Consider the following 25,791-nt stretch of genomic DNA (forward strand, 5'->3'; position numbering starts at 1 on the left):
TGTTAGATATGTGCAGACAGCAAAGGTCTGGACACTTGTACTGCTTCAACCCTATGGATCAAACCAATCATGGACTCCCAGAAAGTAGGCATCTCCCAGGTTCTCCAAGTCTTACTAATTGATAAGACCAAAGTACTTATTGGCCCTGACACTTGCCTTGCTGCTCTCTCTACCTTTAGGACTTTCTACTCTTTGCATCAGTCCTGCAGTTCATCTCTTTTTTATATGTTGTCTCCCTAATTAGGGTGTCAGCACCTAGAGGACAGGGAACATCTCTCTTTTTTTAAGGCACATAGTAAGTTCTCAAACAATAATTTCTTCATTCATTCAAGCCACAACCTTTCCTTCTAAAAGAACGTTTCAAGTGAAGTAAAAATCTGACAACTATAAAAGTGCCACTAAAGGAACTGTCATCATATCACTAAGGGCACCTTTACAAGGCAGAAAATGGCATTTAATTTTCATTTCATTTGGTAAAGTTCCCAGGCCTAGTAGGCACAAAAAAGCATTAGCCACTGCCTGTGCATGCAGCATATGTTTATAAGGACAGATACAGAATTTTGAATGTAGAGAGGTGTTTACTAAATGTTTGTTAAGCTTGTAAAATTAAAATCACCTTCAACTTTTACCCTGGAAACACATGAGGAAAAGGGGGGGAAAAGCTAAAAAGCCTAAAGGTAAAAAGCAGATTGTTTGGATGCAGAGAACTCTCTACATGGTTCCTGACTCAGCCAAAAGAGGATACCCTCTGCCAGGGCCAGGGATCCATTTGAAAATGACATCATTTTTAAAAAGTCATCACCAAGAGCACAGCCCAGCATCAAGCCAAAGGCTATTCAATTGATAATAGTGTCATAGCATCACAAACAGTTTAATTCTGGATGTTTTATTAAGATGATGCATCCTCTCTCCCCCAGCCCAGTCCTTCTCACAGTGCCAGGATCTAGGCTGTATTGTTCAGTCTAATCGGTGGGTCTCTGGATTTTCTCAATTCTGATTCTCTGCAGCCCATCAAAAAAGATGGAATATGGCAAAATCTATAAGTTGCTCAGAGAGTAAAAGATATCCCTTTTCTTTATTCCACAGAGATGAACACCTTATTGTTGCTCTCTTTTCAAGCTGAGAGTAGAATGCATGAGATTAAGGAGGGGAATATACTTTAATCAGGAAGGGGCAGATCAGGACAAGGTGCTTAGCAGGGAGGGGTAGCTGGAGAAGCAGATGGTGGCTAAGAAGAGACAAGGGCAGTTCTGATCCTGTTGACAGGGTCACAGAGAGGAGAGGTTTTTCTACCTTCCATCTGCTGCCCAGATGTTTGGGGAGAACTTCCCAGCCCTTTTCCAGGGTCATGTTCCCTAATTTGAAAAACACAACCCTGAGGATAAAGATATAGAAGAGGAAGAGAGGTAAGAGATCAAGGCTGGTAGTCCCTCTCAAAGCCATTACCATTAAATGCTTTTTAGGTATGGGGAAACATCCTATTCATCAAAATAAGTATTCTACCCAGTAACACTGAACTATTTAAGAAAAGCTCTAGAATTTTGGCAAATGATTTCTCCTGTCTAGATAAAATATTATATTCTCCTGGGATTTTACACACTATCAAATTAATCCCTCCTCTCTTAAAAATAGATTATTATATTTAAAATATGGGATTCTGGCCATATAAGGGAATATAGATATTAAGAAAAAGCTTGTGTCAAAACAGGGAGAAAAGATGTGGCATTTATATAGGCTAATTTATTTAGTTGACTTGATCACTGATCATTGGGATTGATGTGAAGAATAATAGGGGTCTATGCTTTCCTCACTTTTACCTAACCTGAAAGGAGTGGAGTCAAAATCATCCCACACTAAGACTCTTTGCTTTAGTCCCTTCAAATTCACTCTTCACTTTGATCAAAAAGGACATTTAGCCCTCAGGACCAGAGGTCAGACCTTTAGGGACACCATGGCTTCAATGAGATAATTTTTCTAGGGGAAACCAAGTGATTTAAAAAGTTTTAGTATTATATTTAGGAGAATTGAGCGGTCATCCCTGACCATAATCTTCATGTGACACTATCACCCTCCAAAATCTAGTCTTCATCAATACCATATTCCTATATTTTTCCTTTCTTTAACTTCAGTCTTGACCCTATGTTCCAATTCAACCATTTACAATTAGCTACTGCCCTGAATCTTTTGCTCCCTGATTCTCTCACCAGCCCCAACTCCAAACTAATCCTACCATCCACCTTCTTCTTTCCTATTCATGCTAAATGTTAATGCCAAAAATCAAGCCAGCAGGACAACTATATTTACTACAGATTTATGTTTTCTAATCTCACCTAGGTGCTCACTGCTACATAGCAAACTTTGTAATCTGCTCTGACCTATTCTATCATCCTTTGCACAGCAGCTGTTCCAAACCTCTTCTCCTCTCAAACCGTCTCTTCTTAGATATACAGAACTTCATCTCTTAGTTGAATGATGGGGAAATAGAAGCTTAATACAACAAACTTCTTTATTAGTATTCCAATGCTCAAAATCAAAGGGATGCCCATCAATTGGGGAATGGCTACACAAGCTGTGGTATATGGTTGCAATGGAACATTATTGTGCTATAAGAAATGACAAGGATTATTTCAGAAAAACCTGGAGAGACATGAAATGATGCAAAATGAAGTGAACAGAATTAGGAAAACAATGTGCATGGCAACAGCAATATTGTACAATGAAGAACTGTGAATGATTTAGCTATTTTGAGCTAATATATTGATCCAAGACAATCCCTTTATCAATCCAACTCTTCAATAGTTCTATTTTCTACCTTCTACAACAAGCCTTTCCTATATTCAATGCCCTTTACATTTTCCCCCACAATTACTACTAAACTAGAATACTCTCTAGCCTCTTGAACATACCACATGCTTTCCCACCTCCTCAATTTTTCTCACATTGTTCTTTGAGTATGGAATATTTTCTTCTGAATTTCCCTACTGAATTCACACCTATCCTTAAAAACCCTACTCTACCTACTTCTTTTAGAAAAGTTTCTCTGATTCTATTCTGGACAAAGACAACCACACCTCTTATCCCCAAACAATCATACAGTGCTTTGTCCTGTCCCATTCTAATGTACTTTGCAGGTTATAGTGCATATCATAGTTATTTGTGCTTTATCCACTTATTAAATTCTATGCTCAGTGAAGATATAGGATCTATATCCTAACTAAACTTTTTTGATCACAAGTTGTCTGAATATGATATAAATATAATCTAAATACTGAATAAATGAATGATTTTTCAACAAGACAAGTCAGTATAAAATAATATGATTGTCAAGTTGGAAATAGCTACATAATAGCTCATTTAATGCAAAGGCTACCAAAAAAACCATGAATTCTATTTGTAATATCCACCTGAAGATCTGAAAGACAAAAAAACTTACTACTCTCTAAAGCAACCCATTCCATTTTTTAAAAAAGCTCTAATAACTAAATAATTTATTAATAGTCATAAATGATTATACTGTATATATAATTAACCATATAATAATTAGATAACAATCTCTTTCTCTTGAACAGAAATATTCTTTTTCCACCCATTTTTCTACCTTCCCTCTAATCCCTTTTCAGTTTAAAAACAATCCTCTACTTACAAGACACCTGACAGCACTATTCCACACCTAATATAGAACCATATGGAGTTTTCCTGCTTCAAAGCAAAATTATATTATCTTGTGCACTTCCACACAGTCTTATTTAAAAAACACAAAAGACTCCAAAATTAGATTTTCAGAGTCATGAAGAATCAAAGTTTTCCATCTGGGAGAAGATTTAGAGGAAAGCACATGATCTACTATGAATGATAGACCAGCCACTTGGGGCTACACTGGAGTAATTGGACCAAGAAAAATTGGATGAGAGAAAGTTTTCTAGAAGCTGTAATATTACTTCTTTTGTTTTTTCTGCTTTTTAATCCATACTTCTAAATGATAAAGCGCCATAATAAAAAAAATAAATCAGCCCTAGGTAAACATTTTAATGATCAAATTAACAAGCATTTATTAACACCTACTTTGTGTTAAGCATTGTTCTAAGAAAAACAAAAAAAGTGTGGTCCCTTCTTTCAAGGATCTTACAAGCTAACTGGGGAAACAAAATGAAAACAGGAAAGCACAAGCAAGCTATTGATATAAATTGGAAATAATCAAGAGAGGGAAGGACCAGAATTAAATGAGTTTGGGAAAGTTTTCTTTCAGAGGGTGGGGACATTAGCTGAGTCTTGCAGGAATACACAGTAGCCATGAGGTAGAAAAGAGAAAGGGAGAGCACAAAACATAATGTGTGAAGAACAGCAAGAAGACCAGTATTACTAAATCGCAGCGGGGGAGGGAGGGACATAAAATGACTGTGAAAGTAAAGAGGGGCCAGATTATGTGGGATTTTCAACACCAATCAAAGGATTTCATATTTGACCCTAAGGATAATTGGAGGGAACCACTTGAGTTTATTGAAAATGAAGGTGATATGATCAGACTTGTACTTTAGGAAGATCAATCTGACAGAGGATCGACCAGAATGAGAAGAAACTAACTAATAAGCTATTACAATAGTCTAGCTGAGAGGTAATAGGAACCTGTGCTTGGGTGATGACAGTGTTGAAGGAGAGAAGGAAGCATAAAATTCCACATATATACTCCCTCTAAATAACCAGATCACAGTATATCCATTCCCATGAATCCTGTGCATCTTTCCTCTTTGATTCCCTAACATTTGTCACAGAATCTTAGTGGCTGTTCTCTAATTTTGTCAGCATTACTTGAATGATGGGTAAATAGAAGCTTATATGTATGCCCATCAATTCCTGCCCTTCCTATCTCCTAGTCTGGTCATATGCCTCTTAATGATATGTTTTATGCTGTTTCTCAGGAACAGTTCTAGTTGGAAATATGTTGCAACATACTCATGCCTTCCCATGTATATTTTGGCTAATTCTTAACTTTGTTTTGTCAGAGAGTCTTCTGTGTCTTGGAATCAGAAACAATGAGAAAACCAAGATGGTTAATGAAGGAGGCAGACAAAATTGATCTGAATACTATAAATAAATAAAGCATTTAAGATCAAATGAGTGTGAAACTCTAATTCTGGCTCAATATTCAGTAGGGGGGAATTAGAAATAAGGAGCTAGATGAAGGCTGAAACAATAGTCCAGGTAAGAATTAATAAGTGTCAGAACTAGGATGGTGGTTTTGAGAGTAAGAGGGAGATAAGACATGAGAGAGATCATGGAGGTACAATCAATAGAATTTGCAATTAATTAGATTCAGAAAATGAGTAAGAAGTAAAAAATGACTTTGAGGTTTCTTTAGGGTTTAGGTGACTGAGAGAAGAATGATACCATTTTCAGAAATAGGAAATTGCAAGGGGAGAGAATCTGACAAGTTTAGTTTTGAACATAGTTTGATGTTCCTATGGGATAGCCAAGGGCAGATGCTCAGCAGATATTTGAATATATATATGGGTACAGAACTCCAGGGAGAGACTGGGTTGAAGGTATAGATTTGGAAGCCATCTGCACAGAAAAGCATTGAAGGGAAGGGATTTAATAAGAATGCCAAGAGAAATAGCAAAGAGTTGAGATCCAAGGGCAGTCTTTTTCAACATCCACAACTAAACTCCTTTTCCTCGGTTTCTTTATCTTACAAATGGGGGGAGTTCTTACTAGGTGACCAATAAAATCCCTCTCAGATCTTGAGCTTATTAAGAATTCTCATGAATGTTTGGAACTCATCAGATGATAATCACTTTCTTCTTACCAGCAGATGGCACTGCAATCTATGGGAAGCAATAGAAAGTGAAAAATGCTACATTCTCAACTAGAGCAACCAAATTACAAAGAAGACAAGTCATATCTTTTTTCTTTCTTAAAGATTACGTACAACATGTTTATACTTTTATCTTGTGGGAAATGTCCAATTCACTATGATAATAAATGCTACTGTGATTTTAAATTATACCTTGTTACTTCCAAGGAATACTATTTCTTTAAAAAGTTTCCATCATACACTATAAGCGATTAGATGACATAACATCATTCCCATTTTATAAATGAGATGACTTATAAGAAAGGAAAGGAAAGGAAAAAATCAGAGCAGGAAATAAAGCATGCTGGAAGTGACAAGAACCCTCAAGCAAGGATTTTTATTGCCCGTCAATATTCAATGCCCTGTCTGTTTTATAGGAACCTTGCTTATAGAAAAGATGCCTTTGACAGCACAGAGTGTGTATTAGTCAATCATCAAGTAGATTGCAATAGAGTATATAGCCATTTTCGCTGAAAATTTCTCCCACCAAACCCCAACACCTTCCTTTCTTTCATAAGACAAGTCCCACACAATGGCCAATACAGCTCTGGGCAAGGTTAAGAGCCCCACTTTGGTAACAGTGGTACAAGAAGTGTGGACCAGACTGAATCATTTTTAGTGCAAAGTAAGTACTGAGCCAGATTCAAAGGTAACTGAATCTATTTAGGATTAGGATGAAGATTTAATTCTGTCTAGGAATATTGTGGATAATCTAGATTTCTTTCCCTATAAATCCATAAAAGGGAGGAAGATCCTCAGAATCAACCCAGCTAGATACAGACAAGTTTAACATATACCAAAGTGAAGGCTAGAAGGGAAGGACTTTCATATTTTCTTCTACATCCTACTATCTTCCAAGATAATATGTTGACACTGTAAATGTTTTTGAGAACATGCTCAGAATCTGAGAAAAAGATACAGTCATTTGTCTTGTGGTTGGGAAGATTTTTAATAATTCTACAATTACAATTATAAAAGGTGTATCAGAAATGGTTGACTTTTCCTCATCTGAAGTAACATATTGATTATTTCTTATAGCAGAATTTAGGAATTTTCTAGGTTACTTCTTCTGAGAAGGATGAGAAATTTTTAACAACAATATAACAAGAACAAGAAAACAACAGATTAATCTTTTGGGATTTTTTGGTCTGAGTGATGACACAGATGAGAAACAGTGTATATAGTAGACTTCATTACTGGTTCTTGCTGAATTCTGATCTCTGCCATATGTTTACTTTTTGAGACATGGACAAGTACAATTTTATCAAGGTGGATGCTGCCTTCAGTAGTATAGATTGTAAGCCATTTGTGCCTTCTCACCCTGTGTGACTTTTGTCTATGCCCTTCCCAAACTGGCACATAGTGGGGCCACCCAAAAAGCTGAGGGTCTTCTTCTGGATCTCTTTGTACTACAGATGAGGCAACTCATCAATTACTCCTTTCTATCACCATGAAATTGTTTTACTTTTCTGTTCATTATTTTGGTGGTCATCTTTCTATCACTTGTCCTTTGCACTTTATCAGTGGGAATATAATGAAATTGTGTCTCTTACTATTTTTTCTCCATATGACTATCTGAGTGACCTATAATCTTAATTCTTTGTGGAATATAGAATTCCGAGCATCAGGAAGATGCTTTGAGAATGCACAAGATTTCTTAAATATAATCCAACTCTGCTCTTTTCTTTTAATTCAATTCTGGGCTCAGTTCACTATCAATCAATGGTGTCTATCAAATATGAAGGTAATGATGGTCCAGCCCTATGGACTCATCAACTAATTGAATATCAGCATCTGGAAAATAGACATCCTTCATTTCACTTGATTTTCTTGTTGGAAACTTTACCAAATTCCATTCAATTACTCATTTACTTGTTCTTGTTTAATCGTTAAGTTGTATGCTACTCTTCCCGACCCTGTCCTTTTCTTGGCAAAAATACTAGAGTGATTTGCTTCTCTAGTGGATCAAGGCAACAGTCATACAACTAGTAAGTGTCAGAGGCTGGATTTTAATTCAGGTCTTCTGACTCTAGGCCCAGAGCTCTATTCACTGAGTTTTCTACTTGTTTCCATCTCAGTTAGTGGGCTTTGCAATTTCTGGGGCTTGATGAGACAAAATTAATGTCATCTACAAAGAGGAACATCTGGAAGACTTTGCCATTATCTTGGATGAATTTCTTTTTAACTTGGACTCTGCTCTGGACACCTTCTATGATATAAGCAAACACCTTTGGTAAGCATAGATCTCTTTAGCTTTCTCTTGATATTTATATCCAGGGGGTACTCATTCTTACATCTTTCAAGGAAATTTGTGTGATTTTAACATACACTGGAGAAACATACTGTTTCCAGAAAGTCTTATAACTTTTGTTCTGTTGAATCAAATGCATATTTATGATCAACAATAATAAGAAATAGTCAGTTGAGTGACTATATAGTTTGCCCTAGAACGTCATTTACAAAAATCTATTCTTTTTCCATATTATATCCAAGATGTCCTTGATATTTACATAAATTATTCTCAAAAAAGTTGGAAATATTCCTAAAGCAGGAATCATTAGTGTTTATTTACTATTAGTTTTTTCTCAATTATATTTTCTTTTTTTTTCAGTAGTAATGGCATCGATGCTTTCCCCTCCAAAGTATTTGGTATCATTCTGTCTTTCAGATATTTTAAGAATCAATCTTTGATTTGAGCAAACAAGTTACTTTGTGTATTATCACCCAAATTAACTATAAAGGATATGTGAAGAAAGACATTATCTGCACCCAGAGAAAGAACTCGTAAATAGGTGTATAGAATAATTTTACATATATGCCCTCTATCTAGCTATCTATTCCTATTTGTGTCTAATGGTAGCCATAGTGGAGAGGGGAGGGAAAATTTACATAATAAATTATTATAGATTTGAAAGGAATAGCAAAGAGTGCATAGTAGATTTGTAGTCTCATATACAACCTTCTTTTTTATTGTACTGCTATGAATGTTTGCTTTTGTTCATAAAGAAAAAAAATCAATCTTTGAAGCCCTCAAAAATGGTGATTTACACTGGAGAAATGACGTGGCATAGTACAGAGTATACTGAGGACAAATGAGTTCAAATGCTGCCTTAGATCATTAGCTATGTGACCATGGGTGAGCCACTTACCCTAATTTCTAAAATTAGAAGGGTGAATTTTATGGCTTCTAAATCTAGGATGCTGTGAATTTCTTTAGACTATAGTGATAGTCTGAATTAATCTATCTTCTTTTATCCATTTTCCAATGTTCTGTTTTGGGTAGTTTGTTTAAATAGGTAAGATTAGAGTTAGTTTCATTACAAACCAGTTATTCTCATTTTTATTCTTCAAATTTGATATTATGATATTTGCTCTAAGAAGTCAATTCTATGACTGTATACAAACAGCCATTTCAGAAAGAAAGAATGCCAACATTGACAATGAATTGGAATATAATCAGTTTCCTTTATTATGATGCTATTTGGGACTCTCCCAGAATTCAGATAGATTCTATATATATCATTGAATACTGAATGTATAATTCTATTTTCTATTATACAACATTATAATACAAAGATCCTTCCAGATAAAAAAGAATTCCTTTCATTTAATATATTTGTTTCACTTGGAGTGGAAATATATAATTCTACATCCAAAACAATACAGGAAGATGGCCAAAAAATCATCCAATGAACTTATTCATAGAATCTCAGAATGAATGTCAGAGCTGTAACAGGCTTTAGTGGTCATCTAACCCTACTCACATGCAAGCAAGTAAGTACTGCCTGATTGTACAGAGGCAATTGTTTTTAAGGAGAAGAGTGGGAAAAGAAATACATTTTATACTTAAGGTGCTTAATAAATACAAGTTTAGATGGGGCAGAAGCAAGCAAGATAAATTAGGGATTATGATGAAGTAAGAACCATGAGTCCCATAGTGAAGGGTGCTTGGGCATTCTGGTTAACCTAGTATAGTTGGGGGATGAGGTGGAGGTGGTTAGGTTAATAAGTCTGGTATCAGCATTGTTCTGAAGAATATATGAACTAGGTCTGGGTCCCAGTAAGCCACTTATCAATTCCCTTATTTGTAAAATGGGAATGATAAGGGAAGGGAATGATCATTCATACAGTACCTACTGTGTGCTGCCAAGCATTTTATAAATAAGATTTCATTTGGTCCTCATTTGGATCTCATTGGGAGGTGGGTGCTATTAAAACTACATTTTACAGATGAAGAACTTGAGATAAACAGAGATTGTAACTTGCCCAAGATGATACATCTAATAATTTGCAGGTTGAATACAATAAGGCTAAATTTGAACTCAAATATGTCTTATTTCAGGTCTTTTTATACTCTTTATTTACTTTACCACTTGTCATACTTATCTCATAGTGCTGTTGTAGAGAAAGTACTATATAAGATGTAAGCATCATCGTTAAAATTATGAATAATATAGCCAATTAAAAGTTAATAAAAATTAATAGGCAATGAGTTTTCTTTTCATTACCTCCCCACTCCCACTCCCCAGAATTTCTTCCCCAAAATTTCTCTTTAGAGCTATAAAACATTAAAATACACAGAAAGAAATAATAATTTACTTTCCTGGGATTCCCACACACACACACCTTTTTTTAAATAGACTAAGTAGTTCAATATCTTGAACAGTACAGACTTACTCAATTCAATCTAATGAATATTTATAAAGAACCTATTATGTGCCAGGCACTGGGGATACTATTAATAATTTTTTTTTAAGTTGTTGTCTTTAAGGAGCTTACAATCTAATGGGGGAAACACCACACAAAAGAAAACAAGATAGACTATTGGGGAGGGAGGTAGAAAAAGTAGAGAGTACATAGCTTGGGATATCTAATCCTCTGGGGTTGAAAATAGGCAGAGCAGTAGATGCAAAGTGCTATTGTTATTGTGCAATCACATTTGACTCTTCATGACCCCATTTAAGGTTTTCTTGGGAAAGATACTGTATTGATCTGCCATTTTCTTCTCTAGCTTATTTTTTACAGATGTGGAAATTGAGGGAAATAGGGTTAAGTGACTTGCCCAGGGTCATACAGCTAATAGATGTCTGAGACCAAATTTTTAATTCAGGAAGATGAATCTTCCTGACTTCAAACTAGGTACTCTATCTACTGTGCCACTTAGCTGCCCCAGACGCAAAATGGAGGGATATAAAAGTACAATTTCTGCCCTCTATAAATGAAGGCATTGGGAGGACTTTGGTATTCTATATTTCAGTCCTCTAATCAGAAGAGAAAGAAGATTGAGAAAGGTGGTGTTAATCAAAACTTGGGTTACGACTATATGGTGATTAGATTAGAAGTGATGAGCAAGGGAGGGCATCTTAATCTATGGAATTCAAAGCAGGAAGAGAAACAAATGCAAAATGCACAACAGGAGAAGAATGAATTGCCTTTTGAGGTATCCTTTAGTCTCAAAATGTTTGCAAGTATTTTATTGCCCTGGGAGAGAAATTAATTCTCACATTGCATAGTTTATTATCTTCTCTGGCTACAGAACAGAAAATACCTTTGAAGTGAAACTCTTTGAAAATCTTCTCTGGTTTCACCTTGGGTGCACCCTGTAGGAACCCTTTATGATCTCTTAAAGCATAGTTCCTTGGTCATATTACCTTGTTTCATACTTTATTACAAGGCTTTCATCATAAACATGTCTCATTCTCTAATGAAACAAAACTAGAGTGTAAGCAAATTCTCCTACTCCTGATCCTATTTCATTAGAGGAAGAATGAAGAGGAAAGACTGGGAAATGCATGGTTCTATGGTAAACAAACCAACCAACAAACAAAAACAAATCTAAGAAAAAAAAACAGTGTTTATCACTGTTTCCCATACTCCTCACCTCACACTACTTAAGTTATGGGCAAATGTCCTTTTCTTACACTGAAGTTAACACAGAAAGTTCTCTGTTTGAGCAACTAAATCCCCAACAATTCTGAACTCAAATTACCATCATCCTGATAGGTTCCCAGAGTTGGCAAATTCAGTTGGAAAGTTTGGAGCAGAGTGTACTCAGCCTTCATACAAGAACAGCAATTCAGAGATACATTAGTGTCTCACATTAGTAAGAAAAGAACAGAAAATAGCACCACTGCCTATGTGTGCTCAAAGTAGGCAAATTATATGCCTCTGGGCAGAGAGATGAACAGGGAAAATAGTCCAAGATAAAAAGAGAGAAAAGAAATAGGTGAAAGAAAAAATGGAGAGAAAATGGAAAAAGAGGAAGAAAAAAATAAAGGCTAGAAGATTCACTTTGAGGATTTATTGCCGTTCCATTTCCAAACTTGGGAAAGGAACTGAATTTCTACTATGCCCTTTTTCTGATTCTTGCAAAGCATGGTTCATACTCTTCATTAGTAAGATGTATACTTGAAGGTTTTGCACTAGGTACTGTTGTTTAGTCAGGTCAGAAATAGATTTCAGAAAGTCAAATATTTCAAAGGAGATAAACTTTTCAAGATATTTACATGTTACAAATTTTCAGAGTGTTTATGAGTTGTGCGTTTAAAAGAGTGGCTTTAAAAAATATAGATAATCTCTATCTAGCTATCTAATAAGCACCACTCCTTATTCATTATTGTGAACGTAGGAACAAGTGTCTCCATGCATAGAGATTAGAGACAGATTACAAAGAACAGCATGTTTTGCCTTGCAGAACGTGCAGAAAAAAATGTCAATTGAAAATGGATGTCATAATGCATACCACCCTGGCCAAATCAGGTTATGGTTTTATAGGTCATAAGTTTATAGCGTCCCAATATGAATCTTATAATTTTAAAAGCTTCTACCAAATTCTAAGTAGTTCAGTGAATAAAGCATGGGACCTGAAGTTAGGAAGATGAGTCTTCCTGAGTTCAAATTAAAATGAGCTAGAGAATAAAATAGCAAACCATTCTGGTATCTTGATCAAGAAAACCCCAAATGGGATCATGAAAAAATAGACACAATTGAAAATGACTAAACAACAATATAGTTTAAAAATTAGCCATCTGCCTGACCTCAGATAAGCCATTTTACCTCTATGAGATTCAATTTGCAAATTTATAAAACAAAGAGATTGAACTAGATGACCCCTGAAATTCCAGCTTTAAATCTATGATTTATTATCCTCCAAAATAAAAACAAATTTAGATGAAAGGTACTGGGAATGGAAGAAAAGGGAAATTGCAACAACAATAAAAAAAATCTTTCAAAGATAAAATCAGTAAGACTTAATCTGTTGAATGTGAGGGGCAAAAGTAAAAAAGGGGGCAAAGATAACTTTACTCCTTGGTTGGATAAGTCTGAGGATTACTGTGACTATGCTTAACATTTTGAAGAGTAACTGGCATCTCATTGAACACAGGTATCTCTGGGTAAGAAAGTGAGAGAGAGCTATCTATTCTTTTGAGTGTCTGGTACAGCCAACCTCCTCCTTAGAAGAAGGGACATACTGGAAATACCAGTTGTTAGCCTAGGGGCATCCTGCTTAGATTAGCACTCAAGTAGGAGGAAAAGATGGTGTAACTATTAATTATGGTGAAAATTATTTTGAGGAGAAAGCAATAGCTCAGTGGAAATGGACACCCCCTTCCATCCCTCCACCCTCTCACTGAGAGTAACAATTCATTAGCCACCCCAATTGATAAACTGTAGTCATATCTTGTTTCTAAACCAACTGCAGCAAAATATAGATCGTTTAATTTGTTATTATCTAAAGCTGGGAGAGTGTTCTGCCAAAGGACACTATGTTGCAACATGGAGGTAATATTCCCTTTGATTCCCTTAGGGATTTAAAGTATCATGATTGAAAGCGACAGGATGGTTAGGACCATAAATCCAGAGTTGAGTGTCCTTGGAGGGCATTTGGTCCAACTCCCTTTTTTTAAAAATGAGAAGCTGAGCCCCAGGTGGATTAAGTGATGTGCCCAGCAGTCACAATGGGAGTAGCATCAGAGAGCAGGTCCTATGACTTTAGAATTGATGCTCTAGCCACAGAACAGCAAGGATTCCAACATGACTAATATTTGCACATCTAGCTTTTCTTTTACCTATTATTGATACAGAGGCAGGGTGGCAAGGAGGAACAGGTAGCAAGGATAGGTGGGCCTGCAGTAAAGGTGAGTCTGCTGGGAGATCCCAACTTTCTCTTTGGGCACTGATTTTTTTTTTTAAATTTCTGAGCTCAGTGCTAATCCTTAGGCAGTCTACACCTCTCTGACCAAAGCCAATTAGTATCATGAGCAAATAACTCCTCTCTTCCTCTCTAGAAGATGATCTTAGAATATGCTTACAGAAGGCTTATAAGTTACATAGGGCCCTGGAGCTATCTCATCTAAGTCTTACAAAAGGTAACTGGAGCACATATAATTACTCCCATTTTGCAGAATGACCCCAAGAAACCCAGTGATCTATGACTGTAGGTGGTGAAGGTATACTTCAAATCCAGTACTTCTGACTCCTGATATCACATACATCTTGCCAAGATGGCCAAACTTTGGGTAGGTCACCATAAAAAATTTTGAAAGGTTACTGTCTTTCCCCTTTCAGGACAGCCTTTTTCTAGTACCCTCAAAGAGAAAGAGGGGAGGAGAGGAAGACGGAAATGGACACAGGAGAAGAAGAAAGGAAAAAAGGAGGGAAGAAGGGATGTAAAGAAGAGGAGAGATATATACATAGTGAGAGAGAATGAGACAAAGACAAAGATAGAGAGATGATAGAGACACAGAGAGGAACTTAACAGGTCTTTCTAGGTTCCCAAGAATGCTAAGGATGTCTTCATCTTTCTGACCATCTTGTATCCTAAAAGCTCCTAAAAACTCAGTGTTAAAATAAGGAAGGAGGCCACAATGAATAGAAGAAGTTAAAAGATTTTTTTTTCTGCCTTCCTCAGCCCCTTCTTCTAGCACAAGCACACCAGCTAGATAAGCCTACTAGAAGACTGGATTCTGAAAATGACAGTGCTGTTCGTGTGTAGATTTTGCAATCTGATGATGACAGAGTGCCTGGAAACATGATAAACCTCTAGGAAGAGATGCCCAAGAACACTGGAGGGGTAAGAAGGGGGAAGGGTGGGGCGGAGGAGGGTGGAGAGACCCACAGTGTCGGGGAAGACAAGCCTTCTGGAAAGTGTGTGGAAGACGGAGTCAGGTGTTTTTGCTAACCTCATTCTACAAAGGCAGACTGCAGCAGAAGCTCCTGTTTGGAAATGTGGCGTTTGATTTAAGAAGCTTTTCGTGGGAGTTAGTCATATTCTGGGGGAGGTGGATGCGATCTGATAGGTACTGGCAGTTTGTGGGCTCTTGCATAAAGATTTCAAAGCTACACTTCACCATCTGTGCTTGAGGTGGGGGGGAAGTTACTGGTGTTGGACTGTGTAGTTCATCCAACCACCCTGCAAATCTGATGTTATCTGACAACGAATGAACATGCAGGAGACATTGCTTTGTATGATCCTCTCTCAAATGTGGTGAGGAAGTATTGCAGACAAAAATGAAATGGACTACCGAGCCAATACAAGAGGAAGGGAGGGGTGATGGAGATAGAAGGCAAAGATCACAGATTTAGTTACCAACGGTCAACATCATTCTTCCTTAAAGTTTGCCAGGGGAGCATTGGAGAAGTATCACTCACTACTTCATGGCATGGTCCTCAAAGGTCTTTCAATGGCCAATATAGCTCCTTATCCAGGGTAAAATAAACCAAATGGTGGCAATCTACATAGGATTATTAAATGGTGTGTGAAAGGTAGTATATGCTTGATAAAACATATTGAGTCAGAAAAAAAGAGGAAAAGTGGTATAAAACAATGAATATAGGTTTTCAAGTCAGGACTTGAATTTAATTTCCTGATTGACTCTTTACTACCCATACTACTTTGGACAAACCATTTTACTATCTTGGCCTCAGTTTCCTTGTCTGTAAAAAGTTATATGGCTACTAGGACCCTCTGATCCTATACAGTGAATCCTAACTTTTCTACTAATAAGATCAGTCTTCGGACATTAATTAGATACTGTACCTCATTTACATTTCCAAAATGAAAAAGCTCATGATTCAATCATATTTTAGAAAGTTATTCCATTTAAACTCTCTCTAAAATTTCTACTTTTTAATGAATTTCTTTTACTTCTAAATCTACCTTTCATTATATTTCCCCAGTTTGACTTTCTCCCAACTATATAAGATCAAGAATAAAATTGAAATTCCTTGGATATTAAAAAAAAACAGAATCTCTCAGTAAGTAATTGTAGTAAATCTGAAACCCTGAAAGAGTTCAAATTCATAATGCTTTTAACTAGGTAAACTGAAAAGTTGTAATATAGAATTGATATTTTACTCATTTGGGGGATGGGGAAAAGAGAGATGAAAATAAAATATTCCATTTTTGTAAGCACCTGATTTCTGAGTGAAACTTTTCCAATTACCAAACATTTTCCATTACCAAACATTACACTGCCAAATGTTAAATGTCTTGCCTGCTGACTCTGTAAAACATCCATTTTATAAAAAATCTTTTCATGACCTATAAGCAGACATTTTGGATTGACAAACTTCACATATTACAATATCTTATAATATAAATGGGACATCTCTTCAATTTCATATTGTGTTATTCACATAACTCTTTTTTTGTCATAGTAGCATTGCACATCAGAAAGCTAGATCTGAAGTCAGAGGATCTGGGTTCAAATTCCAGACCCTGACATTTTACAGTCTATCTGATCTTGGGCAAGTCACCCCACCTCTCTCTTTGGATTTCAGTTTCTTAATCTGTGCAATAAAGAAGTTGGATTCCAAAATGTTTGATGTGTTATACTTCTAAGTCTATGATTCTATGATTTACTAGGCCATAAACCTGGACCATTTTCCACTTCAGAGGCCCTCCTGATCTCTTCCTTTCCCTTCTTACCAATCCATATGAGATCTTGATTTTGGAACAATTACAACACCAAAAAGATCCAAACACTACTTTCTTTACTAGCAGTACTTAGCATTTTTCAAGTTCAAACCAAGACTGACAACGAATAACTTGAAGACAGAATAGATAGATAAAATACTTCACCAGATACTACTAAAATCAAAAGGCAAGAAGCAGAAACATAACTAGAAACCAAGTTAACCATTCAATGCTCACTTTAGACCATGCCGCCTATGGTCACCCAATTGGAGATGAAGAAATAATTGAGTAGATAAGAACAATTGTTAAGATCGTTTAATGTCAAAATATCCTTACATGCATCATATAGCTAAGTGGCACAGTAGATTGAGAAGGAAAACTGAGTTCAAATTTGGCTTCAAATACTTACTAGTTGAATAATCCTGGACAAGTCATTTAATCCTTCTGGCCTCAGCTTCCTCATCTCAAAATGAATTGAAGAAGGAGATGGCAAACCACTCCAGTATCTTTGCTAACAAAATCTCATACTGTCCATGGGGTCACAAAGAGTCAGACATGACTGAAAAACTAAACAACAATGACAAAAGTCAATATGTTCGAGTTGGAAATCCAGGTCTTTCCAACTCTCAGGCCAGTACTCTATCTGCCAAGCCAAGCTATCTCTCTGATACATTCTTCACCCATATTATTAACTTAAAGTGTATACATTACTACATTGGCTTATTATTAATTCCAAATATGTTGTACTTATCATTGCAGTGATAAAAGGTTGGTACTCTCCCCCCTTCTTGTTAAAGTTTTTTTAAATAGATGCATTTAAATTCATCTTACTGAATTTTTCTTCTATGTCATTTTTTTTGACAGAAAAAAATGCCAGAAGATTATTAGTGCTGGGAGTTAGCTGTACTCTGTTGTATCTTTCAAGCAAGTCATGAAAACATTCCAAAGAAACTCATTATGAGAGAAGGCTTAAGGGGATACTCAGTCCTTCAAAGCTCAGACATGCTATTCAAGAAGAACTAAGGGACTGAACAGGACCAACAAGAAAAAAAATATTGTGAAAATCCAATTATATTTTAGGACCTTATTCCATCTATCTTAACTCTTTCTAGAATTTCTACTTTTTTAATGAATCTTTTCCTTCTGAAACTATTTTAGTGCCATCTCCTATTATTTTTTTTATCAAAGTATTAACTTGAACAATAATTCTTGTTTGATAATTTTCTTCAGAAATTTCCTTCAAACAATATTTTATGACCCTGTGAAGCATAGAAAAGTACAAAATAGCCTTTAGTACTGCATGAAATCCTTTTGCTCCTTCAGTAACAGCAACAATGATGAAAAATAGGGGAAAAAAATCACACAGATTCTAGGTGCTGAATATTCATTTAATTGTTGGTACTTTAAATGTGGGATCTTTGTCAAAAAACAAATCGAGTCAGTATACTGCTTGCAATGAATTAAAACAAAAGTTTTGTTTTATCCAAATGAAAAGAAAAGTCACAGGTTGTCCTAGGAGAGACAAATAAATCAGGGGATTTGATTTTTTCATATTTTCAAAAGCATTAAGAATAAGTCCTCCAGATGCTCTTTGCAGGCCACATCATGTTAATTGTTTAATGTCCTGGAACAATACTGAGCCTCTTAAATAAGATCAGTAATCACTTCAAAGAATTAGCCTTAACTATCCACACAGAAAAACCAAGAGGATGAAAAATGTTAATCATTCAGAAATGTTCACAAGCAGTTACAGTCTATAAAAAAGGCCTGTCAATATATAAATCCTGGACAGGCATTGTCCATGGATAATGAACTAAGGCCATTGTTGAATAACATAAAGAAATAAGAACAATCTGTCTTTATGAAATTGTGAAGTATTTTTAATCCTGGTGGTGTTTTACCAAAACAGGCATATTTTGCATTGGTACCCATACTATATTAAGATATTTAGAGGAAGGACTTGAAAATGTATGTAAGATCCTCAGTGAAGAATTGATAGGCAGTTAGTTCTCAAGAATGAATCCAGGTTATCAGCAGCTTGTTGGTCTTCCCTTGTTTTCAATCTACTAATTAGAGAAATTCAAATCGGCAATTCTGAGACAGAACCTCTTGCTTATCAGAGTGCTAAAGTGACAAAAAAGGGAAATGATAAAAGTGGAAGAACTTAAATTTAAAAAGAATTGCAAGTTATACATATAGATTTGCAATGTCATAAACAATCATCTTTTTATCATTCTATGTTATGGAAGTGCTTGTTTTATTATATAAATTTAAAAAAAAAAGAAGTAGAGGGACTGTAGGGAAACAAGCACATTGTTTGTACTGTAGTGAACCTATAAATGGGTACAACCATTCTGGATAGCAATTTGGAATTTTACAGGAAAAAAAATAGAGCAATACCCAAAATATATTTTTTTGAAAATAGGTCCTACAAATAAAAATATATGTTTATAAGCAGCTTTTTTTATGGTGGCAAAAAAATGGAAACTCAGAAGACACCCATCAATTGTGGAATTGTTTGAATAAATTGTGTTACAGGAATGTGATGAAATACTATTGTGTTTTTAAAAATGAGGAAATCGATTCACAGAAACATGGAAAGATTTATATGAAGTGACTTCAAGGTAAAGCAGAGAATACCAACTACCCATGCTATTTATCCCCTGTGGATACCCTCTTTTCAACTTCTTTTTTTTTTGTGTGTGTTGTTTTCTTCATTCGATTGTAAGCTTCTTGAGAGCAGGAACTATCTTTTTCTTATTTATATCTCCTGTGTATAGCACAGTGTCTGGCACATAAGTAGTAGGCATTTATGTTTGTTAAATTGAATACTATACTATTTACCTCTTAACAGAGAAATGATGAATTTAAGGTAATAAATTATACACACACAAACCATATATACGTTCATATACATACATTACACATATATTTGTATATAGGTAATGAGGGAATTTGTTTTGTTTGACTTTGCATACATGATGCAAGAATTTGTTTTTCTTTTCTCTCATTTCAGTGGGATGAAGGTGAGAAGGACAAATTCATTGCAAAAACAATTTTTAGAAAGAGGGTGGGGATATACTAAGGCAGTGTAAAACTACATGCACTTTTTTATGAGGTGACGAGTGTTGTATTCACTGTTCTACAAGGTAATAAAACTTTTTTGGGAGAGGACATGAATAAGTATCACACAGAAAGTATAGATATCTATCAGTTGTGATCATGGGAGAGAATACTCATACTGATGAGATCACAGGGCTATCACAGTAACAAAATATCAACATAGCAAATGGTAAATAGATAAGGGAAGAGACTGATACAGATCACAGAAATCATTATTTTCCAAAGAAGCTTAATGGATGTAAAGCAATAAGCACAAAAAGAGGTCAAAAGATTTAAAAAATAACTTCAACTCATTAAGTTTTGATCAACTTACAGAGCAAATGACAAAGAAGCCATGGCAATGATGCTTTGGGCTATCAGTGGGAGGACACTTATAGAAAGAGACTGAGGGAAGGGTCCAAAAAATTGTATGTAATGGAATAGTTGTGCTGAAATAAAGAGCATTGATGAAATATTTTTAAAATACATAGAAGAGGAAGGAAGTTCAAAAAGGAACCCAAGCAAACAGGACAGTTCTGGAGCTGTTTTGTTCAATTTAATAGGAACCTTCTAAAAAACAAACTATAACACTAGGTCACAGTTTCATATTGAGAAAGAGATACTGGAAGATTATAAGCAGAACTGGTCTCATAACAAAAAGCAATGGAGAGAAAAACATATTTGTAGAAATCTTGTAAGATGCAATTAAAAATATTTAAAAATTAAACTAGAATGAAGACAACAAAAAAAGATTAAAAATGAAAAAAAAAAGACCTGTCAATGTTGCACTAACAAACTTTTTTCATCAATGACAATGAAGACATCTCATCTGACCTTTAACATTATATTCTCTGGTGTACATAAAAAAGTGGAAATGTACAAAAACAAAATCAGGGAAAAAATTTGAATTTGATCAAGTATAAACATGGTCATGAATACATTTAAATCACAAAATATTCCTTGACAGACACAACAGAGATCCATTTGCTTGGCAAACTCCTAATGGTAAATATCAAGGAGAACACTGTACAGAGAACAAAAGAAAAAAACAAATATGTACAAAAGATGTTTATAGCAGCCCTTTTTGTGGAGGTAAAGAATTGGAAATGAATCGGGAAATAATTGAACAAACTTTACAAACATAAATATAATGAAATACTATCAATCCAGAAGAAATAATGAAAGAGCAATATGAAAAGATTTATATGAATTGATGCAGAATAAAATGAATAGAACCAAGAGAAAAAAAATTACATGATAACAATGACATTATAAAGAGAAATTTCTCTAAAAGACTTTTTTTTCTTTTTGAGACTGGGTCTCCCTTTCTCATCTTGACTTGCAACACCCACTTCACCAAAGATATTGTAACTGCTTCATTTCCAACCTGGGACATGTAGATGGCCTCCCACTCTTAGGGGCTCGGCACATTGGTGCTAAACTTAAGTGTAGGTATCTGATAGACAACGTTCCTACTTCAGCTTGAAAGTCCTAAGCTCAAGAGTTCCATCAGCTTCAGCCTCCAAGATGAGTAATGACAGTATACTTGGCGATTTTGAAAGGCTTAAGAACTCATGCAGTGATCAGCCATGATCCCAGAGTATTTATTGCAATTCATATTACTCACCTTTTTTCAGAAAAGTAATAGGCTCAGAGTCCAGATTGAGACATATATTTTTTGAATATAGCATATTTTGAAATTTGTTTTGCTTGACTCTGAACATTTATCAGAAGAATTTTCCTTCCCCAATTCCAATGGAGAGAGAGAGAGAAGGAAAAAAAATAAATTTTAAGTTATCAAGTGATATAAGAAATAGGATGTCATGCAGGAGGTCCATCCCAGACTCCAAAGGAAAAAGGTTTTCTTTATAAATAGTTAAATACTCTGGATACTCAATTTTCATGGTCTGAAATATGAAGTGTCCCCTAATTAAAAGACTCATGGCAATTCAACACAATTTGACCTAATGACTTCATTTTTAAGTCTCAAATGAAGATCTCTAATAATCTATGATATACACATAGGTGAACATTCCATCAGACATGGAACATCATCAAAAAGGCAAATAAAAGAAGAAAATTGTCTAAATATCTCTTACAAAGCCAGAGAGGTGTGGTAGTATTTGGACTGTTAAATAAAACAATTTTCACACTAAATGAAAATGACCAGAAAAATCTGGAGTTGATTAATTTTGTGAAATTTTCTCCAGTCTTCCACTGAGACAAAAAGTTAGCTCCATTTCTGTAATCCATAGCAATATTCATTTGTAATAACTTTGGGGAAACGAGTTTCATTCTGTGATTGTATACAGAGCAGAAAGAGCATTTTCAGAGGCACATGTGTCACACAAATAGAAGCTATAAAACTGATAAAACTAAAGAAAAAGTGCAAAAAAAATCTTACCTAGATTTCAGGAAATTACTACACAATCTTCAGAAAATATTCACTTTTAATTAATTATATGAAAGTTTTACTTCAACAACTACATCTTATGGCAGGATTCATTTTTTCTCTTATATGTAAATGAAATATCCCTTTCCTCTAGGAAATAGTCAAATAATAAATTTCCTTACCAAAATTTCCTCTGTATTTGGTGACACACTGTTTTCTATTTTCTGATTACTCAAAAATTGGTTATATATAAAAGCTACCACACCCTTAGTGTGAAAATAAGATCAAATTAAATCTGATAGTGAAGTAATATTAATAAAACTGACAAAATATCCTTAAAAAGCTTTAATGATAAAATTTCTTTAAGGAGATTTATTTCTGAAATCTTTTAAAAAGGTGTTTCTTAATATTAAAATTAAATTATTTTAGAGGGTCTAATGAGTAGAATAAGAAGGAGGAAGAAGGCCTATTACTATAATGTCCCACAGATTTAGAAAGAAAGTTTCTGAAATCCTATAACAATATTAGGCATTTTCTTTTTTTTTAAATTTTTATTTAATAATTACTTTATATTGAAACTCGTTTCTGTTCCGATTTTTTTTCCCTCCCTCCCTCCACCCCCTCCCCTAGATGGCAAGCAGTCCTTTATATGTTGGATATGTTGCAGTATATCCTAGATACAATATATGTTTGCAGAACCGAACAATTCTCTTGTTGCATAGGGAGAATTGGATTCAGAAGGCATAAATAACCCGGGAAGAAAAACAAAAATGCAGATAGTTCACATTCGCTTCCCAGTGTTCTTTCTTTGGGTGTAGCTGCTAGGCATTTTCACTTATTGTATTTGTATTCCTAGTTTCTAAGATAGTGTCTGACACCTAATAGGTAATTAAATACTTGAATGATTGAAAGCAATGTCTTGCCATTTCTATCATTTTGTTATTTATATATAATATATAACATGTTATTGTAATTTTGTTATATGTATTCTAATTTTAAATGACAAATAAATAGAGATAAACATTCATTCCCCAATACAAAGGATGGAGAAAAGTTGGCTCCATTTTACTGTCCTCAGGCACTTTATGAAACATCAAGTGAAGACAATGAATGAACAGAGGAAGATAAACTGAAGAAAATGAAGGCTTATATGTGGGGCCTCTTACAGGGTTGATGTAAATGGCAAAATCACTGAGAAAATGATAATCTTTCAGAGAAAAGAAAGGTCATGAATTCTTACTCTCATTTATGAAATTTTTTCTGGATTATTTCAGGGCAGCTCTTAAAATTTACTTGGACTTTTCATATAATAAGATAAATTTCTTTTGAAGAATTTAATACATTATTTTCTTTTGGAATTAGATTTCAGAAATACAATCTCTGTAGCTGTTACAATCTATACTTAAAAAAGAATTTTCTTTTTGACATAGCCAAGGAGAAATCAACCAGCTTTTACTTGAAGATCTTCACTGAGGAATAGCCTATTGTGGCATTTCTTAAATCAAGTCTAAATTTGTCTCTTTGCAACTTCTACCCACTGATCCAGGTTTTGCCCTCTGGGACCAACTAAGTCAATCTTCTTGTATTCACCTTCTATAACTTGCTTTAGTTCTATCTTCTAAATGCTTTCTCTACCTAAATGTAGGTTGGTTAATGCATTTTCTGCAATCCATATTCACCTCTTGAAAGCTTTCCATCCCTCTTGGGCTAGCTTCCCCTTTACAATTTGAGTGGAATGCTACTAGGGTTTTCAGTCATGTGACTAGAAAGATAGAAAATGTCACTTTCTCTAAATCTCTTCTATTTTCCAGGCCCCTCCAAAAAAGGAATTATGTGCTAAATGTATACTAACATAAGGCAAATCCGTGAAAGAAGAAGAAAGAATCTCTGACAAGGTAAAATGTTTTATCGACACTAGAGAAATCTAGTATTTAAAGCATACTCCATGAATCTCTCCCTTCAAAGTTTTCTGAGGACAAACAAATTAACAGGCATATGCAATAAAAGTCCCAGTGCTAAGAATTCCCCAACTACCACAATAATTCTTCCTATACAACTCTTTCATTTCCCCCTTTCCCCAGCTATATGAAGGAAAGGAAGAAAATGGAGGAGGACTCTGGCAAACTGAAAACATGCTACCTCCTAATTAGTGCTTGGTGCTGAGTTAGTCTTCCAAAACTGTAGTGACTGCCAAAGCCTGTTCCATTCTCTCTATATCCTGCAAGAGGTAGGTGCAGATTTTGCCCAACCATAAAAAAGAAAGAGGAGAGCAGAGGGAAAAAGGCATGAGTGGGAAGGTGTTGCCAATGCCACTGGGAAAAAAAAAAAAAAAACTTGAAACAGTCCTAGCCTCCCTCCACCTATAGCCCCATCTTCATGTTACTAAGGTCAAAGATCCAGGCTTGGACAACCCAGGAGATTTAGTTACTCAGGGAGAGGAACAAGGAGGTGAATGACAAGAAATACAAAAAGAGAAAGAGAGAGGGAGAGAAATGGAGGGAGGTAAAGGAAGAGAGAGAGACAGAGAGAGAGACGGAGAGGCAGAGGCAGAGGGAGAGGAAGAAGAAGAGGGAGAATAAGAGGGAGAGAGACAGAGAGAGAGACAGAAAGAGAGAGAGAGAAAGAGAGACAGAGAGAAAGAGAGACAGAGAGAGGGAGGGAAGGACAGAGAAGGAGACAAAGAGAAAGAGAGAGAGACAAAGAAGGAGTAAGGGTGGGTATAAACATACCAAAAATATCTAGAGGGGGAAAAAACTCTCAAATGCATAACATACAAACAGATAAATCAACAGAGAGAAGAGTAAGGAAAACCTCAAACTCATTGGTTCTCATAACCAATATTATAATTACAAGGAATTCTACTCTCCTTCCTCTGAACCTTTCTTTCTCTGACCTAATTTCTAACAGGAAGTAGCCACTGTCCCCAAAATTTCTCATCACCCAACTCTCATCAAGTCATGAATCTGAATAGAATTCTGTCTTTTTGGTTTCTCTACCTTTTGAAGAAGCAAATTACCAATTACACCAAGTCAAGCCATTATCAGTCACTCTGCTTTTGGCAGTGAAAGCTCCATAAATGGAAATTTAACTTGTTTCCCCTGCAGATTCTGTATGAATATGAATTCATAATTATTCTTTAAAAAATTTCAGAGACAGTTTTCCCAACCATAGGAGTTGTGCATCAAACTTGGCATTACTGATGAGAGAGATAATTGCATATCTATATGAAAAGCATTGATTCCTTTCAGAAACTGTTAAGCAGCTTTCATGTCCAGAATTGTTTAGTTTATAAGGAAAGCATAAGACAGGAAGGTTTGAGAGGCAGTTAGACTATAAACAACTGCCCTTTCTCAGCATTAAATTCCCCTGAGGAAAAGATCAGGAAAGCTAAAGACAATGATGATGGCAGAAATTAGGAAGCGAAACTAAGAAAAATACACTTCTGAGAAGAAAGGTAATGGGGATTTCCAATATTTAGGTCAGAGACCATGGGTAAATTCAATTCTCTGGCATTATTATAAAATAATA

General features: G+C 35.3%; 1 protein-coding gene and 1 long non-coding RNA gene across 2 annotated transcripts in view; one reads left to right on the plus strand and one right to left on the minus strand.

Moving 5' to 3' along the window:
- Positions 1-19,607, plus strand: part of LOC127537987 (uncharacterized) — a 111,995-nt gene extending 92,388 nt beyond the window's left edge. Inside the window, exons 2-3 of the long non-coding RNA XR_007947657.1 lie at positions 14,763-14,924; positions 17,634-19,607. This is a non-coding gene — a long non-coding RNA (uncharacterized LOC127537987). The remainder of the gene's footprint in view (positions 1-14,762; positions 14,925-17,633) is intronic.
- CAMK1D (calcium/calmodulin dependent protein kinase ID) overlaps positions 1-25,791 on the minus strand; it is a 471,691-nt gene that overhangs the window by 172,714 nt on the left and 273,186 nt on the right. The window lies entirely within an intron of this gene.

The sequence above is a fragment of the Antechinus flavipes genome, chromosome 5 (genome assembly GCF_016432865.1).
Source record: "Antechinus flavipes isolate AdamAnt ecotype Samford, QLD, Australia chromosome 5, AdamAnt_v2, whole genome shotgun sequence".
Lineage (NCBI taxonomy): Eukaryota > Metazoa > Chordata > Mammalia > Dasyuromorphia > Dasyuridae > Antechinus > Antechinus flavipes.